A 15274-nucleotide genomic window follows, 5' to 3' on the forward strand; every position below is an offset into this window, starting at 1 on the left:
CGGACCCGATCTTCCCCTTCCGACAATCGTAAGGATGCCCCGACAATCGTGATGAAGTCAAAGATAATCTTATCAGATATTCCTGTCGTATGTGGTGGGTTAAGAGCACTCTGATCTGCTCAGAAGGGCGTCAGGAGCGCTCCGATCGCAAATCGGGGATATTCAACATGTTGGGTTTTTTTGGCCCGATATCGCAGCGTGTGTTGTGTCCTCCGACCACAAACGAGCTCACAGCCTGCTGAATGTGACGTGCAGCCAATCAGAAAGCGATGTGACGGACGTACGGAGCGGAAAATAAAATCAAAACAGCTGTTCTGACTTACTAGAAAGTCCGGTGGTCGCGCTGTCTCCACTTCTTTAAAGAACGCCTTTCCTTTTCCTTTTTTTTATCGTTTTTCCCTCTGTTTTAAATAGTCCACAAAGTACCTCTGTTTGTTTACTCTGAAGTCACGTTTAATCTCGAGAGATTTTGGCGAGATTTCCTGTCTGAACTGTAAATGTTGGTGTGTTAAATCTGTTCGTGTGTGGTGTTGTTGTTATTACCGTGTGGCTGAACACCACACACTGTACGACCAAACCTGTTAGATCCATGATTTTTTATCTTCATGTGTGTGGACTCTCAGGTTTTGGAAACCTAAAGATAATTTTAAAATCCTGTCGTGTGAACCAGGCTTTATGTACATGTGATTTCTCAGTTTTTTATTTTTAATAAATTTGCAAAAATCTCAAAAACACTTTTTTCACATCGTCATTATTGGGTATCGTGTGAAGAATTTTGAGGAAAAAACTGAATTTCATCAATATTGGAAGCAGGCTGTAACATAAAATGTGGAAAACTGAAGCATTGTGAATACTTTGTGGATACACTGTATATATGCTGTGGAACCCGATTGGAAACCCAATATGCTCTCATTCTGCCACAGGTAAGATGCCACAGCCACAGGTAAAATACCTCCAATTTACAGGGACCTGCTTTGAAATGGAATATTAGGCAATGTGGGAGGTGTATCACAAGAGGTGCAGCTGTTCTATGAATGGTAACAGGTGTCTCAGCCAACCTTAATGCACAGAGCAGTTTACCGTGGAGGTTAGGGCCAATAATGATGTAATGATTCAGGATTATGGTTGTGGATTAAGTGTAACATCAAAAATATTGTTAACTGAACAATAACAAATAAGGTACCTCCTCGAGTCACTCTCACATTTACAAATCAAAATTGTATTTTTCAACAATGACACAATGAATCGCCAATCTGCACATTGTTAGCATATAACTTAGGGATGTGTTCCAGATGGTAATAGATGTTCTGCCAGTGGTCAGACATGTAAGTGTTTGCACTATTATGTCTAAATCAGCAGGCAGGGCCGTCCTGGATTATGTAGTGTTTGAGGGTTATTGGGCACTGGCAAAGTTTTAAAAACAGGCCTAATTTAATTTCTGTATCTGACCAGGTGACTGTTTAACTGTCACACAGCCAGCACATCATTTGCTCCCATTTCCATGTTATTACAACCACAAGAACCCATTTTTCTACTCAACACAGACATGTAGTGCATCCGGAAAGTATTCCCAATGCTTCATTTTTTTTCCACACTTTATGGTACATCCTTATTCTAAAATGGATTAAATTAATTTTTTCCTCTCAAAATTCTACACACAATACCCCATAATGACAATGTGAAAAAGGTCTTTTGAGATTTTTGCAAATGTATTTAAAAAACAAAACAAAAAACAAAATAAACTATGAAATCACATGTACCTAAGAATTCACACCCTTTATCATGAAGCTCAACATTGAGCTCAGGTGCATCCTCTTTCCACCTAGAGATGTCTCTACAGCTTAACTGGAGTACACCTTGTGCCAAGCTTGTGACATCACATTCAAGAAGACATGATGCTGTAATTGCTGCTAAAGGTGCATCAACAAATTATTGAGCAAAGGGTGTTAACACTTATGTACATGTGATTTCTTAGTTTTTATTTTTACTTCATTTGTCAAAAAAAAAAATCATGTTGTCATTATGGGGTGTTGTGAGTAGAATTTTGAGGGGAAAATGAATTTACTCTATTTTGGAAAAAGGCTGTAACATAACAAAATGTGGAAAACTGAAGCACTGTGAATTATTTCTGGACGCTCTGTACAAGTTTGAATAAAGATTGCATGTAATATATGAAAGAAATTGTGTTATTCCAGTAAATGTTAATGCAAGTCAACATACGGCAATGCATACTCTTGCCTATAGAAGGTCACTGTTGCCCACACCCCAATCCTACCAAGTTGTTGATTTTTCAAAAACCCTTCTGTAAAATTGAAAACAATCATAAATCTTATTCAATTCTGCTTCCAATGTGTTGAGTGTTTTGAGTGTAAATGGTTTCATTAATAAATAATTACATAGCAGATAACTCCTGGCAGACAGTGAGTGGAGACATACTGTGTGGCATCTGCTTTGTAGTAAGAACGGTGATGTCCAAAAGAATCCCGTTTACGAACCAGACATTGGTCTTTGGCAGGGAAACCTGTTCGTCAGGGAGATGTTTTTGGGCCACGAGCAATTTCTTATTCATTATTCAAATGACACAGATATAATAGTGAATATTGGCTCATTCAAGACGGAAAAAAAAAAAAACAATCAGGGCATTTTTCCAACAAACGATGCAATTAAATTAAAATGAAAGTGCATCCTCATGGGCAGATGTGAAGAGACAAGTTTTTCATTCTTCATTAGCCTCTAAATCTATGTTGTCGATGACCAGATAACAAAAGATCCCAAATGACATGTCAGGCTAAACAGTTTGATTGAGATTTTAAACATTTCACTTATTTTTTGCCTCATCAGCTTTCAGAGCCGCTTTTGTGTTGAGCAATTAAAAACCTATAGAGGTCTTGAGCCCCATCGATTCTGGTGCTTGTCCCGGACACTGGATGAGAGTCTATCACTTCTCCTGGACACAACTCCACTCCATTGAAGGTTACTTTACGAACCAAGGCCAGGACCCATTTCCAGCTGGGTGGAAAATGCATTTTTACAGGGTGCATTTTTTTAAATTGATGCAGTATTGTGTTAGAATGCAAACACTGACATGGTTAAACAGCTGTAGCTGTGTAGGGCAAGCTAAAATTTCAACTACATCTGTTGGTGACAGGCACCGCTAAATGGGCAGAAGGCTAAGCTAAGAAGCTAACTGTATAATCATTCATTTTAAAAGGTTTCTTCACATTTATGGCCTAATTTGCTAAAATCCCATATAGTGAGTGCTACATTTTGTTGACACTAAACTTTTGCACATTGGGTTAGTGAACATTTTGCAGGTGATTCACTAAGAATAGCAGTGTATATGCAAACCAGTCTCATGTTTTTTTTTTCTTCGTGCTGCCATCATGAAATGAGTCAAATTTTTCTTAACCATAACCTAATCTTACTCCTTCCCCAACCCTAACCATACCACCCCGACCCCCCTGCTCCACTTTTAATTTCGTGCAACAATCACGGAATGAATTAAAATGAATTTGTGCTGCCATGATGAAAATGAGGCGCTTTTCGTCACAATATCACAAACCAATAGATTAATGGACATTTTGTGCTGCTGAATCACGACTTGGCATGAGACTGGGTTGTGTATATTACAGCGGGTGGTAACATGACAAAGACAGCAGTATGTAATAGAGGATTTTGGGTGTGTTAATGATCATAAGAGCAAAATGACAATTCAATCAGACACACATTTTCAGCAAAATGTGATTTAATGAACATTTACCAAAAAAAAACAAAAAAAAAAAACGAATGTGCCTTGAAAATGTTTTGTCCCGGGAAGTGTGCAGTGTTTGTGGCACAAGTTCAAATTCAGGAGCGCTCACTTTAAAATGACAGTTTAAAGCAATGATTTTCAAATGTGTGTTCCCACAACAGACTGCATTTCACTCCAGTGTTAATATTCTCTTCACTGTCACATAAACATATAGGATGGGCTATAGAATGAGATTGATTTGTATATGTTTTACATGGACAATGGATTTTTAATTTTGTTTAAAAAATAGGCCACTGTTAATGGCCCCTTCACACATAACACGATTGAAGCCGACTAGAGCACGAAGGAGGAATTGTATGCCATTAGTGAAAAATCTGAGCTGCCTCAAACGCCTCGTACACCTGTTCCTACAACCATTCGCGCACACAAGTGGCAGAAAGACAGCGAATGCCGTGCACGTGCTCACTCGATCCCCCTCTCGGCAGGTGTTGGCCAAATTCCAGGTTTCACACACAAACATCCAACACTGCTCGCTGCACACATAGAAAAGGCGGGGCTATTCGCGCACATGGTACGATGGTAGACAGCAGGCGATCACATTCGACCTGTTCGCGAAAACTGTCAAAGTGCAACACGAGTGTGGTGTCACCTGGCAATACACAAGGGTGTAACTGTGCCAGACCACCCCGCCGCCACACACACACACACACACACATAAATTGGTGTGTGGAATGTGTTGTCAAACACATAATAATACTTTTTTCTGCACTGAAACCAAGCACATTAACCACTTGGCCACCACCCCTGCTACTTTATAAGAGGAATTAAGTATTATTAATTGTGGTGTTTTATTGATTTTTCCCTCCGCTGCTGTGTGCATGACTTTCCACATGCTCGCACTGTGTTCGTCTGTGCGAACATGAGCATGCATGAAACCGTTTGTCTGACCGTGAGTTCCTCCCGACAGTAGGTGGAATGTTTCGTGGTTCCCCACTTTGTTTATGGTTTGTGGATTTTCTTCCAGTTTCCGCATCTTTCGTCTTATATGTGAAGGGGCCCTAATCAATGGTTAATCATTGTCTTTTCTCTGTTAAAGAAATTACTGAGAGAAAATAAAGAAATGCAAACCCAAACATCTGACGGGGAATGACTTATAACTGACTCAGATTTAGGCACTTCTGCATTGATCGCATAACACTGGGAATGATAGCACATAGTCTCCCCCCCCCCCACACACACACACTTCACCATTTTCCTTCATTTTGCACATTCACACGAATGGCAAAGGATGAGTATTGGGATTCGGCTAATTCTTCTTCAGTGGCAATAAGCTGCTTGGCCCATACAGTCACACTGTGAAGCTCTTTAGCCTGTGACAGTGTTTGTGTTGACAGATTAAAACTGTTTTTGTCCTGAGTGAAAAGGTGAATCCAAAAACATCTCAAAATAGAGGCCAGGCTGATAAACTCCAGAGGTCCATTGTAAATGGTAATGAGTCAAATTATGTATACTGAATGAATGTCTCCTCTTTCAGAAACATCATGAATAAAGCTTTAGAGGATGTTTCAAATCCAGTCTACTCAGATAATGAGCCATCAAGGACAAAACAGTCGCTTGTTTTGCTTGATCATCCGTTGAAATTGGAAGTGTGTCCAAATGCATCATATTTGTGCAACACTTTCTTTCTGCACATTGCAAAGTTGTGAAAACAAGTTGCGAGAACAATAGCAGGCTTTTCCGCGAGCATGAGATAGGTGGTGATAGGACACATTTTCAGAAGGTCAGAGGATATTCATTTGGGAAATTATTCAGCTCCAGCGCCTGCTGCTTCAAGACAACATGTCAACACAATGAAGAATATTAGAAAACAGAAATAACATTCACCTTCTTTTGCCTTCTCCCATGTGCAACAAAGGATGTGCAATCGCACACCTCAGTCTGCATAATCTGAAGGTAAAGCGCAATAATGAGCGCCAGAACCCTCTCATGCAAAAGAGCGGTGCGCTGCTCATCCATGTTAAGTCAGGCCGGCACACGCTCAGGTGAATGCACGCTCAGGACCAAGCTGTGCTGACCTTTGCAGCAGACTTGGAGTCTCAAGGAGCTTTTCATGAGCAGTTTGGAGACTCACGGGGCAAACAAGAGACTCACTGCTGCACTTCAAATGTCTGTGTGTGTGTGTGTGTGTGTGTGTGCGTGCATGCCAGCACTTCACAAGCCTTCAGATACTTTCAGCACGTCGCCTTCATGCTTGCTAATTATTCTGCAACATCAGAAGTAGAAAGCACCATGAATTAAGTTGCCCAATTCAAGCACAGCAAAGAATATTTCAGAAAAAAAAAAAAAAAAAAAAAAAAAAAAAAACCTGCTATTAAAACAGCAGGGAGCTTGAAGAATAACACGTTACTGGACTGGAATGCAAACACAGTGATGGGCCAGAGAGAGAATTAACAAGCAATAGAAGCATTCATAATTCTCCCCACGATGCTGAAAACACACGAAGGGATACAGCGTGCCTGCAAATCAAAATTCAACTGCCCAGATTTCAGAGGTTTTAACATACAACTGCACCTATTATTCCTTAAATGTTTCTTTGAGGGTGACATCGTGCCAAATAAGAGACTGGGTCGTTTCCTAAATGCTTAGGTTTCAGGGACACACTGCTTATTCAACCAATCACCATGACAACTCTTGCTTGCCATGTTCACTCCCTCTTCCCTTTGGGGAATCAACTCTCACAGCTGACTACAATGACACCATTTATCTTCAAGATTGCACCGCACCTCCAAAAAAAAATAGACATCTGAAGCCTGGAAGACATTATTTTTTATTTAAATTAGAACTATACCACTTGATAAGCAAGAATAAGGGTGCCTCATACACTCCATATAGCTGGTATTCAGAAAGTGAAGCTATTTCCAATGCATTCCATAAAACGGCAAGGTCATGGAATAAATCACAACATCTGTGTCTTCTTGTAAATGCAGGTGGTAAAGTTTTAGGAAGCTGAGGAAAAATATTCGCACAGACTAAATTGCGTATTTATTTATGTTCACTGCTTAAGACACTTGGGGAAAAAAATGTTGCTGGGAAAAAATGCATGTCGGGGCAAACTCTCTTCATTTGCATTACAGTCGAAGGAACGTGACAAAGGTTTGATGCATCTAAGCTCATCCAAGAAACAACTTTTGATGCAAAACTTCAAAAAGAACTCAAAAACTTGAAATCCTCAAGTACGCCTGTGTAATGCATCCTCACAAAAAGACACAGAGATGGATGGATTCTTGTAGCATTAAAAATAAGTAAAATAAATTTTATGCATCTGAGGTCACTCTGACCAACTGACAGAGGGAAAACATTATTCCAGCAATCTGTCTGCTTTTCTAATCATTTGTGTGCAAGATATCTTAAGCATTTATGGTGGTGATCAGGATCTACCTCTTTTTCCCCATTTTCTTGCTTTACCACCAAGTTGTGCAGCACAGTCTCCACAGATGCAGTCCGAATCCAAGCTTCTGGCAAAGCTTCTGGGGAAAACCTGGTCTTGTTAGGAGAGACGGCATCCATCCCACTTTGGATGGAGCAGCTCTCATTTCTAGAAATCTGGCTAATTTTCTTAAATCCTCCAAACCGTGACTATCCAGGGTTGGGACCAGGAAGCAGAGTTGTAGTCTTACACACCTCTCTGCAGCTTCTCTCCCCCTGCCATCCCCTCATTACCCCATCCCCGTAGAGACGGTGCCTGCTCCCAGACTACCAATAACCAGCAAAAATCTATTTAAGCATAAAAATTCAAAAAGAAAAAATAATATAGCACCTTCAACTGCACCACAGACTAAAACAGTTAAATGTGGTCTATTAAACATTAGGTCTCTCTCTTCTAAGTCCCTGTTGGTAAATGATATAATAATTGATCAACATATTGATTTATTCTGCCTAACAGAAACCTGGTTACAGCAGGATGAATATGTTAGTTTAAATGAGTCAACACCCCCGAGTCACACTAACTGTCAGAATGCTCGTAGCACGGGCCGGGGCGGTGGATTAGCAGCAATCTTCCATTCCAGCTTATTAATTAATCAAAAACCCAGACAGAGCTTTAATTCATTTGAAAGCTTGTCTCTTAGTCTTGTCCATCCAAATTGGAAGTCCCAAAAACCAGTTTTATTTGTTATTATCTATCGTCCACCTGGTCGTTACTGTGAGTTTCTCTGTGAATTTTCAGACCTTTTGTCTGACTTAGTGCTTAGCTCAGATAAGATAATTATAGTGGGCGATTTTAACATCCACACAGATGCTGAGAATGACAGCCTCAACACTGCATTTAATCTATTATTAGACTCTATTGGCTTTGCTCAAAAAGTAAATGAGTCCACCCACCACTTTAATCATATCTTAGATCTTGTTCTGACTTATGGTATGGAAATAGAAGACTTAACAGTATTCCCTGAAAACTCCCTTCTGTCTGATCATTTTTTAATAACATTTACATTTACTCTGATGGACTACCCAGCAGTAGGGAATAAGTTTCATTACACTAGAAGTCTTTCAGAAAGCGCTGTAACTAGGTTTAAGGATATGATTCCTTCTTTATGTTCTCTAATGCCATATAACAACACAGTGCAGAGTAGCTACCTAAACTCTGTAAGGGAGATAGAGTATCTCGTCAATAGTTTTACATCCTCATTGAAGACAGCTTTGGATGCTGTAGCTCCTCTGAAAAAGAGAGCTTTAAATCAGAAGTGTCTGACTCCATGGTATAACTCTCAAACTCGTAGCTTAAAGCAGATAACCCGTAAGTTGGAGAGGAAATGGCGTCTCACTAATTTAGAAGATCTTCACTTAGCCTGGAAAAAGAGTCTGTTGCTCTATAAAAAAGCCCTCCGTAAAGCTAGGACATCTTTCTACTCATCACTAATTGAAGAAAATAAGAACAACCCCAGGTTTCTTTTCAGCACTGTAGCCAGGCTGACAAAGAGTCAAAGCTCTATTGAGCTGAGTATTCCATTAACTTTAACTAGTAATGAGTTCATGACTTTCTTTGCTAACAAAATTTTAACTATTAGAGAAAAAATTACTCATAACCATCCCAAAGACGTATCGTTATCTTTGGCTGCTTTCAGTGATGCCGGTATTTGGTTAGACTCTTTCTCTCCGATTGTTCTGTCTGAGTTATTTTCATTAGTTACTTCATCCAAACCATCAACATGTTTATTAGACCCCATTCCTACCAGGCTGCTCAAGGAAGCCCTACCATTATTTAATGCTTCGATCTTAAATATGATCAATCTATCTTTGTTAGTTGGCTATGTACCACAGGCTTTTAAGGTGGCAGTAATTAAACCATTACTTAAAAAGCCATCACTTGACCCAGTTATCTTAGCTAATTATAGGCCAATCTCCAACCTTCCTTTTCTCTCAAAAATTCTTGAAAGGGTAGTTGTAAAACAGCTAACTGATCATCTGCAGAGGAATGGTCTATTTGAAGAGTTTCAGTCAGGTTTTAGAATTCATCATAGTACAGAAACAGCATTAGTGAAGGTTACAAATGATCTTCTTATGGCCTCGGACAGTGGACTCATCTCTGTGCTTGTTCTGTTAGACCTCAGTGCTGCTTTTGATACTGTTGACCATAAAATTTTATTACAGAGATTAGAGCATGCCATAGGTATTAAAGGCACTGCGCTGCGGTGGTTTGAATCATATTTGTCTAATAGATTACAATTTGTTCATGTAAATGGGGAATCTTCTTCACAGACTAAAGTTAATTATGGAGTTCCACAAGGTTCTGTGCTAGGACCAATTTTATTCACTTTATATATGCTTCCCTTAGGCAGTATTATTAGACGGTATTGCTTAAATTTTCATTGTTACGCAGATGATACCCAGCTTTATCTATCCATGAAGCCAGACAACACACACCAATTAGCTAAACTGCAGGATTGTCTTACAGACATAAAGACATGGATGACCTCTAATTTCCTGCTTTTAAACTCAGATAAAACTGAAGTTATTGTACTTGGCCCCACAAATCTTAGAAACATGGTGTCTAACCAGATCCTTACTGTGGATGGCATTACCCTGACCTCTAGTAATACTGTGAGAAATCTTGGAGTCATTTTTGATCAGGATATGTCATTCAAAGCGCATATTAAACAAATATGTAGGACTGCTTTTTTGCATTTACGCAATATCTCTAAAATCAGAAAGGTCTTGTCTCAGAGTGATGCTGAAAAACTAATTCATGCATTTATTTCCTCTAGGCTGGACTATTGTAATTCATTATTATCAGGTTGTCCTAAAAGTTCCCTAAAAAGCCTTCAGTTAATTCAAAATGCTGCAGCTAGAGTACTGACGGGGACTAGAAGGAGAGAGCATATCTCACCCATATTGGCCTCTCTTCATTGGCTTCCTGTTAATTCTAGAATAGAATTTAAAATTCTTCTTCTTACTTATAAGGTTTTGAATAATCAGGTCCCATCTTATCTTAGGGACCTCGTAGTACCATATCACCCCAATAGAGCGCTTCGCTCTCAGACTGCAGGCTTACTTGTAGTTCCTAGGGTTTGTAAGAGTAGAATGGGAGGCAGAGCCTTCAGCTTTCAGGCTCCTCTCCTGTGGAACCAGCTCCCAATTCAGATCAGGGAGACAGACACCCTCTCTACTTTTAAGATTAGGCTTAAAACTTTCCTTTTTGCTAAAGCTTATAGTTAGGGCTGGATCAGGTGACCCTGAACCATCCCTTAGTTATGCTGCTATAGACGTAGACTGCTGGGGGGTTCCCATGATGCACTGTTTCTTTCTCTTTTTGCTCTGTATGCACCACTCTGCATTTAATCATTAGTGATCGATCTCTGCTCCCCTCCACAGCATGTCTTTTTCCTGGTTCTCTCCCTCAGCCCCAACCAGTCCCAGCAGAAGACTGCCCCTCCCTGAGCCTGGTTCTGCTGGAGGTTTCTTCCTGTTAAAAGGGAGTTTTTCCTTCCCACTGTAGCCAAGTGCTTGCTCACAGGGGGTCGTTTTGACCGTTGGGGTTTTACATAATTATTGTATGGCCTTGCCTTACAATATAAAGTGCCTTGGGGCAACTGTTTGTTGTGATTTGGCGCTATATAAAAAAAATTGATTGATTGATTGATAGATGGGGTGGAGGCGGAGCAGAATTGTGCCCGCCCTCCTCTCTCACCATCTCCATCCTGCTCTGGCGAAGGGAGGCGCTCTGAGTGCCTACTTAGTTTAAGAAATTGTTCGTTTTCGTTAAAGTGTGAATGTCTCTATTCGTTGCTCAAGAAAAAAACAAAAAACAACGTGTTTCTGTTGCGTTAAGGTGGATGAGGAGCGCGCGTCACTGCTCCATCGCGCAAAAGCGATATAAGTAACAAGTGCTCTGAACATTGATATTTTTTGAGCTGCTTTCACAGGCCAGCGCCAGCAAAAGACTCTGGATAGTCCGTCAAGTGCTTAAAAATCCGTCTTTTTTGGAAGTACTCGCGCTTCCTGCCGCATCCCCCCCAAAAAAGAAAGAAAAAAAAAATCAGCGCTCTTTCGCAAACAGAATGACAAAGTAACCCAACGGTGGCATCTTCACCGCGCACAGTATTTTGTTCCCGTATCGTGAAATGACTCACCTGCCTTGTCGAGATGTAAATCCCTCCATGCCTTAAACAAAAAGCCAGCACAGTGCTTCAAGCTCTGCGATCTTCACTTGCAGTCCAAATATCCACATTCGGTGTGCGCAGTGACCTTCCTGTCAGTCAGCGCCTGCGGTTCTCCCCCATCGTGCCATCTTCATGGATTTGTGATCATTTTTCGCCACGGAACACCTCCTCCTCGTCCTGGCGCGTTGGGATGTTATTTCCCCCCCACGTCTTGGGCTCAACACGAGCTCGGCGAGAACGCGCGGCGCGATCCGAATCCTCGGGAGCGCCGTTTGGAGATGGAGAGTTACTAAGGTAACCAAGGGCGCATGACGCACCGTACATGAAAAGAAGCAGATGGATTGATGCCTTCTACTCTACACTTTAAAAAAAAAAAAAATCTGACAGCTCTTTCACAAAAGCAGCGAAAAGGAGTATTTTTGTTAATTATTTCATTTTTTGATTGGCCACACTTCAGTACTCCCACCTACATCATTCTGGAGACAGATTCTCTGGACCACAACTTGCAAATTCTTCCATTTTCACTCACTCCATTTTCTGATAATGCCTCATATAAATAACGGTGAAATTCTAAGGTACTCCTCAGACATGGGAGCATGCGAGAGAGATAGGAAGCTGAAAATGTGTTAAAATGTTGAATTACAATACATTCAAAAAAGAGAAAGCCTAAAGAAATCAATTAAATGGTAATGCTCAAATAAATTAAGTTCAAAGTAATATTTACGCCATCTTAATTTAATTAGAATCAACCTATTAACCTACATGAATCCAGTGTCATCTACTGAAGCTCTTTTTAAGTTGATCGAACATGAATCTTTGTGTGTGCATGTGTGTGTGAGTGAAATGAGGTTGTGCATACATTTCTAGCGTCATGCATTAAGTTTAAGCCTCTTTTCTCATTTTCAACATCAGTGCACATAAAAAAAAGAGACAATGTAATTAAAGCACCTTCTACACTGAAAAAAGAACAAGACTGAATTGAATTGTTTCAGTTGGTAACACTTGAATGAATTAAGTTCATTGAAATTAAGTTAAGTTATATTATCACATCTAATGTATTAACTTAATTTCAATGAACTTAATTCATTCAGGTGTTACCAACTGACACAATTCAATAATGATGATTCAAGTATTTTCTTTTTTCATTGTATGTACATCCAACAATTCTCTTTTTGTTGCAGTTTGCACATCAGTTAAAAGACAAAACAACAATAAAAACAATTGATATATTTATCAATAAAGTGTGGATTTTGCAAAAATTAGTAATTTTCATCACCTTAACAGCAATTTTGTTGTGAAAGTGTAGGAACACGGACCCACAACAGGGGGCGTAAAAGAACGGGCAATGGATAAGCCAAACAGTAACAATTTAATGTTGTAAATTGTGCACAACGGAATACAGACAACAATCAGTTTGGGACTACAGTCAATTACACGTTGGGTGACGTGTGGGCAGGCTTGAGGATAGGAGACGCCCGTTCAGAACCGAGCCGGATCCCACACGGCCCTCACCGCCAACGGACCTGAAGAACACCGGAGCCGCCAAGTCCTGGGTCCCCAGGTGGTCACCGTCTTCAGCTGTCAGACCTGGTACTGCTGGCAGAGAACAGAAACAGCACAGGTGAGTGTGAGTACGCACACTCAGTAATCCCACAGTCTGTGTTCAGTAAGGAGGGAGCACCTCCACCTCCAGTCACACACTCGTGCAGCTCCTGTCTAATCACTTATCTGGTTGGGGTGTGAAGTGAAGCCGTCGCTGATCACGCCAAATGCCAATCCCACAGATAAGGCAACACCACAGGAAAACGGCTGCAAAAGAGTTCAGACTATTATTCAGTTTTAAGTCAGCAGAGAAGTTACCTACAAGGTAGCTGATTTCTCGGCGAGGAGGTGGAGTTGCAGTCCGGCCTTTATGGTGATGGTGATGAGTTGACTGAGTGACAGCTGGTGCTGATGAAGAGTGACATGTTGGGAAAGTGTAGGAACACGGACCCACAACAGGGGGCGGAAATGAACGGACAATGGAGAAAGTCAAATCACAAAGTTTTACTGTTGTGAACTCACACAACAAACACAACAGATTTACAAATACAGCAGTAACCGAATTCCAAAGGTGTCGTGTGGGCAGGCTCGACGATAGGAGACGTCCGTCCGAGTCGAACCGGAACCACCTGATTTCCTCTGCCACCGAACCCCGGGGATACTGGAGCCGCCAAGTCCCGAACCCCAGGTGGCCACTGCCTCCGCTCGTCGGATCCGGTACTGCTGGCAAGGAACAGATACAGTCAGGTGTGGGTGCGGCTGCACCCAGCAACACACAGGGTGGAAACACCACCTCTTGTCAGGAAAATACAGGTGAGTGCAGGAATGTGAGTACTTATCCAAAATACAGTCTCCTGCTGTCTTTTCTCTTTCTGTGTAAAGGCAAAAAGTATTTAATGGTCAAAAGATGATCCGTTTGGCTGGATACGTTACCTCCTTGGTAGAGCGATATCTCGGCCATGAGGTGGAGATGCCGTCCTGCTGATATACCTCCCTGTTGATTGATATCAGCTGTCTCGTCTCAGGTGATGGGTGACAGCTGTCACCCTGGCTGCTCCTGTGAGGCGGCAGCGCCCTCTGGTGCCTGGAGCCCGCACTCCAGACAGGGCGCCCTCTGGTGGTGGTGGGCCAGCAGTACCTCCTCTTCAGCGGCCCACACAACAGGACCCCCCCCTCAACGGGCGCCTCCTGGTGCACGACCAGGCTTGTCCGGGTGGCGACGGTAGAAGTCGGCCAGGAGGGCCGGGTCCATGATGAAGCTCCTCTTCACCCAGGAGCGCTCTTCGGGGCCGTACCCTTCCCAGTCCACCAGATACTGCAAACCCCGGCCCATCCGTCGGACGTCCAGGAGCCGGCGTACAGTCCAAGCCGGCTCGCCGTCGATGATCCGGGCAGGAGGTGGTGCCGGACCCGGAGTGCAGAGGGGTGAGGTGTGATGAGGTTTGATTCTGGAAACATGGAACACTGGATGAATCCGCAGTGAGGCCGGAAGCTGAAGCCTCACTGCGGCGGGATTGATGACCTTGAGAATTTTGAACGGACCAATGTATCGTTCCTGTAGTTTTGGGGAGTCCACTTGTAGGGGAATGTCCTTGGTGGACAACCACACTTCCTGCCCAGGACGATACGTAGGAGCCGGGGTCCGCCGCCGGTCTGCATGGTTCTTCGCCCTCGTCCGGGCCTTCAACAAAGCAGAACGGGCGGCACGCCACACCCGACGGCACTTCCGTAGGTGGGCCTGGACCGAGGGCACACCGACCTCTCCCTCGACCACCGGAAACAACGGGGGCTGATACCCCAAACACACCTCAAAAGGGGAGAGGCCGGTGGCTGATCATACTTGACTGTTGTGGGCGTACTCGATCCAGGCCAGGTGGGTACTCCAGGCCGTCGGGTGCGTGGCTGTCACACAACGTAGGGTCTGCTCCATCTCTTGGTTGGCCCGTTCTGCTTGCCCGTTGGTCTGGGGGTGATACCCGGACGAGAGACTGACCGTGGCCCCCAGTTCCCGGCAGAAGCTCCTCCAGACGTGCGAGGAGAACTGGGGACCGCGATCGGAGACGATGTCTGATGGTATCCCATGCAGACGGACGACGTGGTGGACCAGGAGGTCCGCTGTCTCCTGGGCCGTTGGTAGCATCGGGAGGGCCACGAAGTGGGCCGCCTTGGAGAATCGGTCCACTATCGTGAGGATGACGGTGTTTCCCTGGGAGGGCGGGAGGCCCGTGACAAAATCCAGGCCGATGTGAGACCAGGGGCGATGAGGCACAGGCAGCGGCTGTAGCAATCCCGATGTCTTGCGGTGGTCGGCCTTGCCCCTGGC

At 42.9% G+C, this 15274-nt stretch overlaps 1 protein-coding gene across 1 annotated transcript in view; it reads right to left on the minus strand.

Annotated features, from left to right (window-relative positions):
* The window catches only part of nlgn3a (neuroligin 3a), a 593492-nt gene extending 581890 nt beyond the window's left edge, over positions 1–11602 (minus strand). The window contains 1 exon segment of the mRNA XM_034181354.1: positions 11380–11602. The gene's annotated coding sequence lies outside the window, so the exon portion shown is untranslated.
* Positions 11603–15274: the final 3672 nt, after the last annotated feature.

Source organism: Thalassophryne amazonica, chromosome 11 (genome assembly GCF_902500255.1).
Source record: "Thalassophryne amazonica chromosome 11, fThaAma1.1, whole genome shotgun sequence".
NCBI classification, from domain to species: domain Eukaryota; kingdom Metazoa; phylum Chordata; class Actinopteri; order Batrachoidiformes; family Batrachoididae; genus Thalassophryne; species Thalassophryne amazonica.